This window comes from Sebastes fasciatus, chromosome 23 (assembly GCF_043250625.1).
Source record: "Sebastes fasciatus isolate fSebFas1 chromosome 23, fSebFas1.pri, whole genome shotgun sequence".
Taxonomy (NCBI): Eukaryota; Metazoa; Chordata; class Actinopteri; order Perciformes; family Sebastidae; genus Sebastes; species Sebastes fasciatus.
In genome coordinates this window covers 19,140,981-19,157,470 of record NC_133817.1, presented here as the reverse complement: position 1 = coordinate 19,157,470, position 16,490 = coordinate 19,140,981, and positions in this window count along the sequence as shown.

The following is a 16,490-nucleotide window of genomic DNA, read 5'->3' as shown; positions in this document are numbered from 1 at the left end:
TAGGCACGCTTTCAAACTGGAAAAAACTTTTTTGAATGCCAACAAATTAGTTGTTTAACTTTTCAAGTGTATGTGTGTACTAATAGCAGGTGCTGCAGTCATGCACATTTATATCAAATGACCAAAAATGTAATTTATGTCATTAAACACAAATTGTTAATGCTTTTTCTACCAAAAGATTTCTTTGCACAACCCACTTGTGCCTTCAACTGAAATTTTGAATTTCATTTGGTGGAAGTGTTCTCTGGGCTTGCCTGAGTCGGTCAAAAGTGAGTTTTCTTATCATAGTATATCTAGTATTTGGGCACATGATGGGACTACTGTTTTTTGCAACAGACTCCATTATATTTTAGGAAAAAACTTAAGTCCCATGTGCCCAAATACTAGATATAGTATGATAAGAAAATGGCTACATCTCAGAAACTACACGGAGCACAATCAAGTATTTGGTATCTGTGTATAACAAGTTGAATATCAAAGATATGCAGTGTAAAAAACATAATTCATATCGAAAACATCTAATGAACCCAATGCATTTTTCATAATTTTCAAAGATACTGACTTTGACTATTAATAAAAGTGTGATTTTTCATGTGATCTAACATTGTCAAAGTTGTACTGTTAGATACTTACCCAAAGTATGTCGGTACCAAATTTCAAGACTTTTGACCAATCAGAACAAATGTTGTGGCATTTTTCCTCATCATACTAAGTATAGTCTTTGGGCACAAATGCCCTGAAGCATCTGTAAACATCAGCAGTAAATACGCACCACCGTGTTGCTAACTTTACCTTCAGTGACAGAAACACATCTTTTAAGATGTATGTGAAAGACTTAAAAGAGAGTTGATGTAAATACTTAACCTCCTGCAGGGCACCTCCCTACTGTACCTCGACAAAAGAAGCAGAGAGAGAGAGGCTTGATCACAACATGCACGTATTGCCATCCGGCGCCGCCGTCTGTCAAAAGAGTACACAGCTGTAAACACATTGACTGTGTCAGCGGAGCCGCTTGTTGAGACGTATTTACCGTTCCGTCGCTGTCACCGATTCCACGCGCTCAGAGTTACGACTGCCTTGCGTGGCACATGAAAGTGATGGATGAAAGTTTTCCTCTCCCAGGGCGCGGGGCTGAATTAAATTGAAAGCTACTGTTTATTCCCCCTGTGTCTCGTCGCAGAATCAGGTTTGTTTGCAATTGATTTAAGCCGGGGGGGTCTTTTTTTTTTTGCGGAGGAAAGGCTAAGGTTTTTCCTCTTGATGGAAAAGATGATTGAATTTGTTTTGTCTCGCGTGCCTCTCCGCTTGCTCTCTTTCCTATCCTTTGCCTGTGTCAGTAAATCAGATCATCTCTCTTCTCCTGTCAACACACGCTCCTTGTTGAGCAGTCAAAGTTAATTTGCAAACGTGCTCTTTGATTTTTTTCCCCCTCCTTTCTCTCTTCATCTGTTTCTTCCTCCTCGCCTCTTTTTTTTTTTGCGCTTTTCAAAAAGTCCTCACAGACAGTTTGCTGAGTTCTTCTTCTTCTTCTTCTTCCTCATTCAGAAAGACTTTCTTAACAGCTTCAGCTGGCAAAGCAAAAGGTGCCCGGTTCACACACGTCCGCTACAAGCTTTTGATGAGCTGATGAATCCTGTCTCAAGCAGGTGATGTCTCGCGCTATCTCGGAGCGATCCCCCAGCCACACCTAGCCGTGATAGGGTTCGGTCCCTGGTTAAGGGGAGCTTGTCAACCGGATTTCCTTTGTAGAAGCAGTCTGAGGGCTTCCTGTGGGGAAACGGCTACAGAGTCATTATTCATCATCCAAGGCTTTGCCCGGGCCCGTCAGGCACTCTCCCTCGGCAGCAGTCCATCTCTTACAGCCATTCATCATAGGCCTGAATGCAGCTGAGAGGGAGAAGGGAGCGAGACACTTAGGCCCTCCGCTACCGAGGCCCCTAATGAAGGCCCTCGCTCCGCTCTCATACAAACACCTCAGCGATATTAAGCTGGGTCAATTATCGTGTCGCTCTCAGCCAGCCATCAAGGTGGCGGCGCGGGGGCCCCTACATTTGCGAAGTGTTTTAAGTCAAACTCACCGAGGAATAGGATATGCATTAGACGGAACTTAAACACCACTGCTTTAAATAAATTCCTCCGGTGCTTTTAAAAAGTCAGAACTTTTTACTGTTGCATTTCGCCGTCCATTGCATCGGGTTATATGTAAAGATTAGCTAGATTGTGCTGTATTTGTCTAACCTTAATCACCACATGCCGGCGTAATAACTTTGCTCTTACAGCACAGTTTGATTAGTTAGATTTAAGTGCACAGCGTATGCACTCAAAGCAGTATATAAAACATGGATACTAAGTTTTATTAAACATAATGAGCCATGTGGCCAGCAGATTTATTCTACGGATAAAGTCATTACGGGGTACATTTACTGCCTGTAAGGAAAAAGTGGAAGACAGTGACTTTTTAAATGGTAGTAGAAAGCGCATATTTGCCGTACAACATTATCTCAAATTGTTACAGAAGCATGAAGGGGGTTTCTTCGCAGTAATTACACAGTACCAAGCGCCGCGATCGCAGCATGTTATTTGCACTGAAACGTATAGTCTTTAGCGGCCTCGGCTCAGCCGTGGCACCGGCAGAGAGTACAGTTACAGCTACGAGCGCAGCCGCAGGTGCGTGTAGAGTAACATGTGTGATTATGCATCTCCTCCAGGCTAATCTGATGAAATTATCCGTTTTTTTGTGGGGGGGGGGGGGGGGGAGGAGGTGTACAGTATGTCCCGTTCTGTTCACAGTCTGGGGGAATCTCAGTCGGTAGCGGCGTTAGTCGTTCCCCTTTTACATTTGTGTGTAAATCTCAACATTTGGTGGTCCACGGGAGACTTGTCAATAGTCGGAGCCGTATAGGCTGTGGCAGCCTCACTTCAGGGAAAACATTTGCCTTGAAGTACTGTCTTTCCTCATCTTCAATGTCAGCCCTGGGGCTCCAAGACAACATATGTTCCCCGCATGTCCCCAAGACATGGCAGCCAGCGTGCACTCTACGCCAGCTAGTCGCACCAAACGCATCATCACACGGCTACTGTCTTCCTCGCAGCTTCACTTCCCCTCTCTCTCTCTCTCTCTCTCTCTCTGAAACAGATGGCCGCAAATTACAATGGCAGTCGTGCCTTTAAAAGTACACTGACAAAACTCACAGCAGCACCGCCCCCCCCCACCCTCCCAACCACCACCTCCCCGTCACCGAAATGACAAAATCATTAATTGGCATTGCGTAAGGGCTGGCTGCTTTAGCAGTGTCTCGCACAGCGTGAGCGCCTGTCTAAAACTCACAGATGTAAAAGATTAATCTTTTTGCCTTCAGGTAGGTGAGCTGAAAATCAGTGGGTGAAAAAAAAAAAAAAAAGGGAAGCACTCCTAGCTGTTTGGTTAGCGGGGAGAACAGAGAAGAGGGCACATCCGCGCTACTGTAGGAAGTATTCAATATTTTGTCCTTGAACAGACCCCCCCATGTGTGACAGTTGCACTGTTTTTTACACAGCAGAACAAGGAGGTGATTGGAATATTAAACATTATTGATAATTTACATCTTTAGCGAAGGAAGTTTTGTAAATGGTTCCTTTAGATGGGTTCAAATATTGCATACTTGAATATTGCATGTGTGTGCGGGGGCATGCCCTCGCACACAGAGATGTGATGTAGTATATTACAACCAAGATTAAAGGTATAAATATTAACAACTGCTCATTGCTCTTTTACTGGTGTATTAAGATGAGTGTGTTTTGACACATGACTAAAATTACCTCATAATGGTTACTGCGAGTAAAAAAAGGATATGTGCCAACATGACATCTGGAGTAAAAAAAAATGTGAATAATTAACAATAATTAAGTTAAAATAAAGAACCAGGCTCGATAGAAGCTGTTGAAGTAGTTGTATTCCACGGGGGAATCTACTTTCACACTAACGGAGACAATTCAAGACGTCCGCGTTCTTTATCTCAACTCTCTGATCTGCCGTTCCCCCGCCGAGCCACACCACCTCCACCACCCCCAAATTAATAAAGCTGTGTGTTAGATATTAGCAAAGGCAATAAAAGGATGAATATTTGATAACAGAGATTCAGACAGTGTTATTACTAGGCCATTACATCAGCACTGCGAGCTCAGACCAGAGATAGGTGCCACTTCCTCATGTCAGCAAAAAAGAAAACGGGCTCTGACAATATTGGATTTTTTTTGTTCAAACTTGAGTTATAGAAGCAAAGTGGTGCAGATAATGGGAACATTTTGTTGTGTTCTTTCATCCATCTGTCCGTCCATCACTCCCCAAATTCCTCATCCCTCCTTTTCCTCTCACTATCTTTCCTTTCTTGTTTCTTTTTTTTGTGTTTTTATTTCCATTAATCTTCTTCGAGGGCCTTCCGTAATCCATCTCCCCAGCCGAGAGGTATTCCCCGAGGGTAAATTACTCTGGAGGCCTGCCTGGCCCCGCACTGCATCAGATTGACCCTCAGCTTGTTTGCCATTTTGTATACTGCACTGTTTATTTAACAAGGAGCAGAGTGAGTGTGATTTCCAGGGACGGGTCCCTGTGATAGTAGCTTTGACACCCTGCCTGAGTAATGACCCTCATTATGGAGCCTCTGACAGCTCCCTGAAAGGCCTGATTTATGAATATGCTGGGACCGCAGCCCCACAAGCCTCCGCGCGCCAGCCTCCGAGCGTGGTCTCCGCTCCCTCTGTCAGCAACCCGCAGACTATACATACATGTGCGTGGGCGTTCGCACACATACCCGTTGCCTGCACATGCAACCAGAAGGTAAATGGGCATATGTATATGAAATGCATTTTTTTGGCGATAACCGGACACCTTACCATCACCAACTTTCTATTTCCTTGTATAAAAAAACAGACAAATGTGAAAGCTCTCCCAGGTGCTCTGTGGAAAGTTTGATTTAGATTTTATAGCAAAAATAAATGCCTCAAAAGTTGATTTTATTCCCTGATTTTGATTTTTAGTTTGCGAACGTCCCCACAGAGAGAGGCCCCCAAACTCCCAACTTTCATTTTATCTCCTCTTATTGGTCAGTACTTCATGAAAATTTCACACATCCCACTCCTCAAGGATTAACCCTATACATATTAACCCTTCTTAAATATCACACATATCAAAGGGCAGCATAAATAAGTTATGAGGTATATATCTTTTTTTTTTTTTTTTGCCCCAGCAGAATCAATTAAGTGGGCAGAGGAGGAAAAGAGAGGGTCTTTGGGAGGCTCTAGGTCTTTCGCCAGGCCTTGAGTAGACCAGGCCTACCAGAGGGGAATCGGAGGGAGTGAGAGGAAGGGGAGAGGAGGTTACACAAATGTGTAGGTAGACAACAGAAGGGATAGGAAAGGAGGGAAGAGAGAGAGAGAGAGGAAGAGGGAGGAGGGCTATCCAAAGAGGGAAGAGGTGGGATATCCACTGGATATGCATAAACAGGAGACGGAACAGGCAGGCGGGCACGAGAGCGAACAGCAGCAGCAGATAAAGCTATACAGGCTTGTCAGAATCCAGCAGCTAGGCCAGTGATTTATGAGGATCCCCAGTCAAGACTTCCCTCCAAATCCTCCATCCAGCAGCCTTTTGTTCACAGCAGAGACGCCCCCCCTCCTACGCGCTCACACACACACCTCGGTTTGACCAGACCGCTCAGACATGCACATGTACCTGCTTATACACTTACTGTACACGCACAAAGCACTAGAGCCGGACAGATACAAGGCTTTTGCTTTGAGACGGATTTTGATGTTTGAGAATTTATAATAAAAAAATATATATATTTAAAAAATTGTGACCAAGATATTACCTGATTCAAATCAGCTGATAATATTGGCCATGCCCACATCGATCAGGCTCTACAAAGAACACAGAGACAGACAAGTGAGCAGTTTGACATGCAACATTTTAAAAAAAAATCTATTAATTATTTGATTATAAAAATATTCAAATAACGTGTTTGTTCAACCAAAAGTCCAAAACTCAAAGACAATCAGTTTTCCGTGATATAAAAAAGAGGAAACAGGATTCAATGTTTTATTTTTTTAACTTGCCCAGTTGGGCAAGTGGGTCAAAAATCGACTTGCCTGAAGTAAATTTTGACTAAATTTTGTTAAAGTTAATTGTCATGTTTTATCCGCCTCGCTCTCAAACTTGCGGCAAACAGTGATGGAGTTTTGCCCATATCCTCTCTAACACCACCCATCTAAACTCCTGTTTCCAGGATAATTGAAACACTCGCTTGCGCTTCAGCTCATAAACTTTGTCTTTACCCGTCGGTAAAGTGCCTGATCGGTACTGCGCATGTGCAACTCTCAACAGAGATGAGAAGAAAGCCAGATGGCTCAAGTCTCAAGTTTAGTTCATTTATAGAGCACATTTAAAAACAACAAAAGTTGACCTTGAAAATTTGGCTCAGTGCTTAGCTACTTCCATCATCATCTTCTTTTTTACCACTTGCCCGATAGTGCAAGTGAGTTGTTAGATTTATTAGCCCGACGTGGCATTTTACTTGCCCCGGGCAAGCAGGCAATCCTTGTCGTTGAGCCCTGGGAAAGCAGCAAATCCTCACATTTGAGAAGATGCAATTTTTGCCATCATTGTCTGTTGATGAACTAATCTGCTTATTGATTATTGTCTCAGATCTACATGTATTCACCCCCACTGTAAATTATTGGGATGAAAATGCACAAGGTAGCTGCTTCTACTTTGCATCAAGTGTCTAATGCGGCACAATGTTGTCTTATTTAGTCCATAGTGTTATTGACATTAATATTCCCCCATTTCATTGCTTTGCATATCGTCTATTGTGTGCTATGTTTTAAATAGTACCTGACAATGTAGTATAACATTGTCTTGTACTGTGTTTAGGTTGACTTTGTAACATCTGTCCAGGGACTACTCTACAGATGAAAAAATAGCGTCTTGGCTAACTCTGGCGCGTTTACGGCAATGTTTTTTCATGTGCACTGTCCCTGTTAAATGATAATTAAATAAATACATTTAGCACTATAGTTCAGCTCTATACCAGGCCTATAAATGCACAGTTATGCATACATATTGCACACGCACCTTCTCATCACTATTTTAGCTTCTCATAGCATTAGTCATTAAATACACCATCCAGATGTTAATCCTACCGCCGCCCCATGGCACAACTGCCCCACTGCTTCATTTATTCATGGTTTCTCACTGGACATTATTTCCCTCTTGACAACTTGTATGTGGCAGATAAATGATGGCACCTAAAGAAGAGCTTTGTCAGTATTTGTACTAGCATGACGTGACGTAACCGTCCAAGAGTTTAGGTCTCAAGCTCATGAAATTGTTGAGAAATTGGCTGTAATTTGTGGTGGTTCTGATCATGGGTTTGATTTGTCTTTCTGAGAGTTGGCTTATTGAGGAGTAGCTATTGGACACACACACCCACACACACACACACACACACACACACACACACACACACACACACCCTTTTCTCTTACTTTATGCCCTGCATTAAAAAAGCCCTGGATAAAAGGTAAGGAATATGCTTTATTAACTTTAAATATGCATGAAGTTTCAGAGGGAAAGTGCAGCATAGCATCAGGAATGTCCAAAAGCTTGACTACTTATTTCTCTCTTTTTTTCCTCAGAAAAACTGTAAATAATTAAAAACAGGGAGAAGAGGGGAGAGAGAGAGAGAGATAGAGAGGACAGAGAGGGGAGAGAGGGAGGATAGATAAAGTCAAATATACTCGCACTCTCTGCATAAACACATTCTTATTAGTGACCCCAGATGCCCTGAGACATCAAATCATAGTGTCACAACTCTCTCCAGAACGTTGACTGGGTGTGTGTGTGTGTCTCTTCTTTCACAGCTGCATATGGAAATAGTGTGTTTTTTTTCCAGCCCTGGCCTCTGCAGCACCAGAAGTTCTGGGGACTCATCCCTTTGAGAGCAGAGTTGAAAGGGCCAGACCTTCTTATTATTGTGTCTCTCTCTGAATATCTGCAGAAACTGATCTCACATCAGACACGTTCTCTTTCACCTTTCACCTTGTGAATCACCATTTGTCGAGTGCTGTTGAACTTCAGCGGATGGCAAATCAGATCGCCTACTTTTTGTGGATTTACGGCTTCTCGAGCTCGCCGTAAAACACCCCGTCTTCATCCAATAAAAAAGCAGATATTGACACTGTGACACCCTCTCTTATTAGTCAATTGATTTCCTTTTGACTTTGGATATTCAACCAGAGAGCGGGAGAGCTTAGCTCCGTGGCTGCAGGCTCATAAGAAGAGGCTTAGCCTTATTAGCAAACAGGGATTGTGCAAACATGACAACCGCTGCGTTCACCACAACTCCCTTGGTAATGTAAATAGATAAATACATAAATACATAAACAGGCTGTGAAAAGGCTGATCGCGTTAGTCCCTCCTGATTTAGAGAAAGCTGAAAATGAAATCAGTTATGCTTCAAGTGCAGCTACAGTAGTCTGTGTCAAATGGTATTTCCCCCCTCACTGTAAATGAGCTACGCAAAATTGTTTTTTATATCATTGCGTGTTATTTGGCCCCTTAATCTTCTGCTATGGCAGCGGGTTGTTCATCATGATTATTTCAGCCAGCTGAACGATATTTAAATGAATAAATAGCGAGTATTTACCCGGCATCATTGCCTTGTCATGTTGGCTGCATCGCGCCTAATGGCCTTCCAGACTCCAGCTCTATTTATGGGAGTCATTTCATCCTCTGTTATTTATCCCCCTCCCGCCCCAACATCCTCCACTCTTTTTTTCTCAACTCCATCATTCCTCCGCTCACTTGTCCCCGATGCATCGTCTCCCTGTGAATTTTAATTTCGGCGACGTGCTATTAGAAGGGGGTGTAATCCCGTCACTGCCTGTCCTTCATGCCTCTCACACAATGATGTATTAACGGCAGGGCACGCTAATGAATGGAAAGCACCAAGTTGTTAAGTCTGTTTTAAGGTGCCATTTCTATTAATTTTCTCTTTGCTAGGCTCTGTTGATTTATTTTTTTTCCCTTTTTCTTCCTGGTCTTTGTCTTTTTTCTTCACAGATACATCACATCCACAATTTATTTCCACAATCTGGTTTAGCTTTTAACACCTCCTGTATGTGTTGCGATTTGTGTCAAATTACTGCTATGAATAGACGAGAGTCTCAGTGTGACTTATACATACTGAACTCCCAGAGGATGTCTCAAGTCAACAAAAACTCGCAGCTACACATCTGTCCGATACACCATCTTAATTTCATATCATGTGTGAAAGAGTTTGAAATCAAAGCCGATAGAAGTCGAAAACTGCTGTTTGATTACAGAGAAAAAATAGAAATATGTAGGTTTATATGAGAGATGGAGGAGGGGTTTAGTGTAGATAGCATTTAGCAGTGGTGCAATGTATCCCCTTGAGAGTATACAATCCAGACACCACTTTTTAGTGGACGAACATGGCTTAATCTGATCTCTGGATTGCGCCATACCGGAGCGAGCTAATCTGCGGATCACATCACACTCTACATAGACTGGCAACCTATCCCCATTTACATCTCCATTTCCTACCAGCCGTGCAAACCCCCACAATGATGAAGCAAAGGGAGAAAAAAAAAAAAAAAAATACATGCTTCAAAACCCACAAACCCAGGACGGGCTAAATTACCAGAGTGCAACAGGGGAGAAGCTCCATCGTTTGTGTTTCATGCCGTGGCTGCAAGCGAGCGTGCTGCCATTCCTTGCCGCTTGACTGGGCAGATTATGCTCAGGTATCAGCCGCAGCCGAGAAAGCGGATTACTTGTGTCCAAATAGAGTTGTCAGTTTGGAAACTCAAGATGCAATCATTTCCATGGGAAGGGTAATTATAGGGGATCAAGCCCACGTTACTGTCAGATGCTGGCGCGGGATGAGACAATCACTCACTAATGAAGGATTTTACATGTGTGAGGTGAACAAGGTACTCCCTCTCAACTCTTGTGAGCTCTCCGTCTGTTTCTCACTGTGTCATTCTCCTGTACACTATGTAGTTTTGTGGAGTCTTTTGACCCGCTGATGTATGAAGAGAGAGAGACTATGCTTTGACTACCTGTAAGTGATGTGGAAAGAGGTCAAGAGAGAATCCACACAGCTGACTTTCTCAACTCAGATTCAGGTTTAAAATAGCCCCCCAAAACAGATTAAGCACCAGGTCAAACGTTGTTCACATTTCGCAGTTTGTCACATGACCAACAGTGGCAACAGAAAGCTGGAGCAAGTGGCTCTTCTTCTTATAAAAGGATAAGTTTGGTGTGGAAATTTCTTACACTACAGACAATATGTAACGGTCCCACTCAAAAACTATCAATAGAAAAAAATATTTTAATTCGTTTTTTTTGGGCACTTACAACAATAATCCATTATCCATTATCCGGGCCACTGCGGTAAGGATTCAGCCTTTATCATAGACTGTATATAAAGATGGACGACATGACAGCTCCCCAAAAGTGAAGCCAAAACATCTCGATTGCCCCATGGTCGCTGGCTGCAGTATATGTCATAAAGCCCGCCTCTTCCATGTTAGCGGATAGGACATGGGCCAAACTAAAAAGTCAAAGTACACGTCAAATCCATTTTTCCCAAAGATGGTTTCTGTCATTTTAAGACGTTTTTATCACGCTGATGTATGTTCAAGTGTTAATTTTTTTCTGATAGGTTTGGTTTTAATTAGTTATTTGATGCTATAAAAAATGGGGGTGAGACGTCACGATTGACAGCTGTGAGTCTCTCTCGCTAACCTGCTAGTTAGTTTGGGTGGATGACCTCGATACCACGGCTCTACCGCCCGATCACTACTGCGCAGACTCTGGCTCCAAATGACATAAAAATCTCAAGATGGCAGCTCCTGTGTCCTGGATATGTTGGCTTCACTTATAAACAGTGGGAGGAAGTGGAGACGCATCGTCCATCTTCATATACAGTCTATGGCCTTGATACATGGTGCGCGCACGAATATTCGTTCACATAGGTTTGAAGTATTTGAATATAGAGTTGCACCAATCAATCGGATGCTGATTGAAACCAGCCGGTTGTTAGCTGATTGGACATGATTGGTGACCGGGCGTCCAGTCTCATATTTACGATTTTTTGCTGACACGTTTACACGTGTGCTGCATGATAGTTTTACATTGCACACACAGCAGCACAAACGGTCACGGCACAGCCACGGCACATCATTTACATAATTTTGTTCAGTAAGCCCCCTGAAACTAATACTAATCATACAAGTGGGTCAGAAATCTACTCTCCCAAAGTACATTTTTACTTGCCCCTATACAAATTGTTTTATTTATTAGCAGTTATCGAATAACAACAAAGACCAAAGTTAATTGTTATTTTTTTATCTTTATTTAAGTAAATGCTTCTTGAGTTTCGCTTAAACTTTGTCTTTACCCACCGCCATTTTCTCGTGAGTGCACGATCGGTACTGTGCATGTGCAACTCTCAACATAGATGAGAGATGGCTCACTCCTAAGCTACTTCCATCATCCGCTCTGGAAAAACTTTGTTTAATTCTTTCTTTACCACTTGGCCGATAGGGGCAAGTGAGTTGCCAAATTTACTAGCCCAAAGTGGCATTTTACCTGCCCCGGGCAAGTGGGCAATCCGTCTTGCTGAGCCCTCCAGGCCACCATAAGCAAGCTGCATTTCTTTCGCTATCTTCCTGGTAAAAAGCCATCTGAAAAAATCTGGTTCTGAAAACCGAAGTGCACCCTGGGGATTTTTTTAGGCGGTGGTCAACTGAGTGCTGGAGATTTTAGCAAGATATCACAACTCAAATGGCAGTGAAGACTATTATAACCAGTATTTTGTTATTATACTGTTGGTAGTCAGTATACATCCGTATTAACAGGAATTGAAGTTCCCAGAATACTAAATAAAATAGTACTACAATAAAGAGAAATATTCCTGCAGACGTGCAGTGGATTTTTTTTCTCTTCCTGCTTTTCCTTACCACATGTTCCTTCAGAAAGATGATGATCACCTGTAATTACATATTATAGGATAGCTGCCAGCCATGTTCCCAGCCTTTGTCTCCGTGTCTGACCTTTCTACCCTTTGGCCTCAACCTTGACCACGACGGAGCCGCCTCCTTCATAAAAATGCAGCATGCAAACCCACGATCAAACTACCTCAACATGGACTCCTCCTTCGCAAAACACCTTCGAATGCACACACACACACACACGGAAATGTATGAGTCTGTTTTATTATGACGAGCTTGTGCATTGTACATCTCACCAATACCCAATCACTCATTTTCCCCACTAAATACCTCTCTCTCCCGATGGCTTCACCCGGCGCTCGGTCGAAAAGGTCACACAATTAAATGGCTAAGGCCTTCTGTTCATGTCATAGAATGGTGATGTATCACTCCGGGCTGGCTGTACGTGTACCTGACACACTGTGAGCATGAATATGATTTCAGAGATCATTAAAAATTTAACAGCGTGACCTAATTACCCGAGCTCCCTATTCAGATTCCAAGCAGTAAGTGAGATGGAGAGAGAGAGAAAGGGAGGAGGAGGAGGAGGAGGATCTGTGTATGGCAGGCTAAGTCTCATCTGGAATCAATTATAATTACTTTATGTTGCTACTTTGTCAATCAATATGGAACGAGCTGTAATGGATCGCTCAGGTGTCACATACTGTACTCGGAGCACTGTTGTTTGGGGTGTTTGCATATGTGATGGAGGTCTCTTGCTATAATTAGAGGGTTATATTTAAGTGAATGAGGTTTGTGATCATTTATCTCGAAGTGGGTTGATTTTAGATTATAGAGTGGCTCTATCGTTCCCCATAAAGGCATTGAGAAAGAGACAGCGTACGCATATATAATCGCTGATCTATCTGGAAGTATAGACAACATAGACTCTCTATTGTTTTCATTCAAATCAACTTCCTCTCAGGACTTTTCCCCTCCCTTCCTCTTCCTTTTTACCATATTGATCGCTCAGTACTGAGTCACAAACAAGGCAGATTACCATTATCTGCCGTTACAAAGCGTTTCAGGAATCTTTGACTGAAGTCGTAAAAACCCGGGGCTTTTCATGTCTCCCCGCATCGATTTAACGCTTGTGAGAATGAATTGCAGATCAATTGGCTTACCTTCCGGTGCAGACTTAATGAGCAAAAGCACAACACCGGGGCCTGTTGTTTGTCTCGCCTCTCGCTTCCTCGTTTTCAATACGACGAAGTGGAAGCAACGATTTCCAGTTTCCTGCCCTCCTCGACACTTTTGAATAATGCTCGGGCGGCGATTGTCCTGTAACCAAAGATGATTATTATTTTTCGCTCTCCCTTTTTCTCGAGTTTGCGTGACGACAACAGAGCATTACAGTGGTATTTTCTCCAACAATCTGTGTGACTAATGACCTTCTGAGTAATCTTGTACTCAATAAGCATACCTCATTACTCACTTTTGCAAAGCCGTCTTAAAAACCTTTTTTGGCATTTGAATGGGACAACTCTTGCATGGCACCTTATCTGCGAAATATCATCGCGGTAATTACACTACGGGGATATAATGTCATGACGGAGCCTTGTGATGCCTACCAACACTCCATTACCCTTTTTTTTGTTTATCCTATTACATCATTCCTGTTTCTTTGCCAAGTTGTTGTCACTGCCACATTGACTTGAGTTTCAGCTCTAATCTCAGTCTGTCCCCCTTGGCCAGAGCTTCACTGTTTGACTGCTGCGTTTGAATCGCTTCTCACCCGAGCGACATACTATAAACATTTACCCTGCGCCCACCTGGGATCAATGAAGGCAGCTGCCATGTGGTAATCAGATGGCACGGCGAATCTTCTAATCACCGTCTAATACCCAGTCGAGGAGGAGGTTGGGTTTTGTGCGGCGGATGGTTTCATCGCCAGCTCCCGACTCCCCTCTCCTGTCTCGCCAAAGTCTCTGTTTACATCCCGACTGCAAGGACGCAGGCCTCCGAGCCGGGCCTTCCCCGCTGCCTCCGCCTGGCCTCGAGTGATTTTTCGTAGGTTCACCCAGGAGTCACAGAGGGATGATGATGATGATGATGATGATGATGATGGGGCTTTGAATTCCTATCAGGTTACTGTTTTAGTTTGGAGGGAACGGGAGGGTAGCGCCTCAGTGTGGCGGGTGAGTAAGGGATGCTTTGAAAAAGGGAGAAAAAGAAGGATGAGACGAAGAAAAGAGGAGAGGAGGTTAAAAAGGTGGTCAAAAAGACATATAGTATGCAGTTGGGCATGCGCTTTAATTAATTATTTAGCTACTAGCTTGTCAGATATGGATTGCCAACCATTCCTTTAAAGCAGAAACGGTTCTATTAACAGCATGTATAATTACGTAATAGAAAATAATATAAAAAGGTGACGTTCAAGTGTAGAGATTGCACACATCCTAGGAGTAAATAGTCATTAGAGTTTCTACTTTTGTAATCTTTTCATTTCTTTCATCTCCATCTCTTTTTAAGCCCTCCATCTCCATCCTTCCCTGCCCTCTGCCCCCACCACCCCTCCATCCCCTTCTCGCCTCCACCACCACCATACGGTATTCACCGAGCCTTAAGCCGCCACACTGCGCCTTAGATGAAGCTCGCAGGAGTTCAAGAAGCTGTTTAGTGACCGTCGTCTTCCGGTGGCCCCGGACCTGAGTTGACTTCAGTGAGATGAGAGGCATAATGTAAAAAGGGCCTCACCGCGGGAGTGCACAGTCGAGGGACCTGCGAGCAGCGTCATGTCGAGCAGGAAATATTCAGAGCTCCCGTAATTGCCCCACAACGTTTTTTTAGACTGCGTGGTGAACATGTTTCCCTATTGTTCATCCAGATTTTTATTATACCATGGGGTAAAAAAAAAAAAAAAAAAAAGTCGTGGTTATTGTATGAATCCGCGACCGTTGAAAGGCGCACTGTTCTGAATATGCAGGAAGCACGTCAACAACTCTCCCATACCCTACCATTAGCCTCGGCTTCTCCTGCTCTTATCCTGCTATTTTTCCCCTTCAGAAGAAAATGGAAGGGGGCACTGGATTGATTGCAATTCATTGGAGTCTCACTGTATGCTGTAATATACACTATTAAGTGGCAGCATATAGAAACAAACCTTTGATTAAATGAATTTGAATCACAAAGAAACAGCAAGACCCCTCCTCAAGCTTTCAGTTATAAGGGTTGCTTTTTGACTCGGTACCTGCGCACACTGACTTTTTTGACGCCCGCGGTTTTCAAGAGGGGTATTTCTGAGGACTCTCACACGGATTAAAACCCCAGATTAAATCAAATCGGCTATAATAAAGTATAATGTTATATTCATTTTGTCATCATTACTGATTCCAGTGTACTAAAAGGCTTGTGGATTATAATGAATTCTAAATAAGTTCAATGTGCTAATGGGGGGAAAGATGGAGAGTAGTGTGGATTACTAATATTAGTTAGGGGCTCTATGTTTCATTAGACTGCTGTATTAGGAAAGAGAATATTCAAATAGGAGGTTTTTTTTCTATGTCAAGTTGTTTCTGTGATTGTCAGACAGTCCTGTTCTAATTATTCACTGTCAATGAGATCTCGAAACAGTGTTTAATGATAAAGATTTTGTTCCATATCTGTTTATTTACGTTATCCTGCCACACAGACCACAGCTTGTAAAGACAGGGAGTATTAGTATACAATGCTTGGAAAGTAAAAAAAAAGAGATATGATTAGGAATAAAGACAAAATAAGATAAATAACAATGGCAAAGCCTGCTTAAGAAACCCAGTCGTTCTATACATAGAATTCAAGAGCCGTATTTATCCGAGAAAAGGCGTGCAAATCTATGTAAGTATCTCCACTGTTTGCATAATAGATTAGAAATTAGCATTTTTGTTCATTTTCCATGTATGCACAGTGCCTGGAAGAATAACACTCCATGCATATCAGATCAGCCTGCCTACAATTTTGCGCAGTATATTATTTGACAATCTAAAATGTGTAATTTGCATGAAATTGCTTAATTAAAACACAGTCACTGGGGGTATTAATTTCTTTGTCTGACAGTGGAGTGTAGTGAGGGGAGAGCAGGGGAGATGTAAAACGCTGTCAGATAGCGCTGTCACAGAGGCAGAAAGGAAATTCTGCCACATTTCCAACCCCCCCTCCTCTCCTCTCCCTCCTCTCTCTCCTAACGGCACAGAGCGATGAAGAGGATAACGCCTGCCCAGCTAATTTGGGTTATGGTGGTAAACGGAGGCCACTGCACTAGAAAGATACCAAAGGGAGGGAGGGAGGGAGATGAGGGAGGGGTGGTGGGGGGAATCGCTGGAAGAGATAGGAAGAGAGGGAGAGAGACTAGCATGGCTGCCTTTGTGCCATGGTATCATTGTTGTCCTCGGGGTGGAACTATGCCAGGCAATTGACAATGATACAATGATGTCAGATACTATGGTGTATCAGTA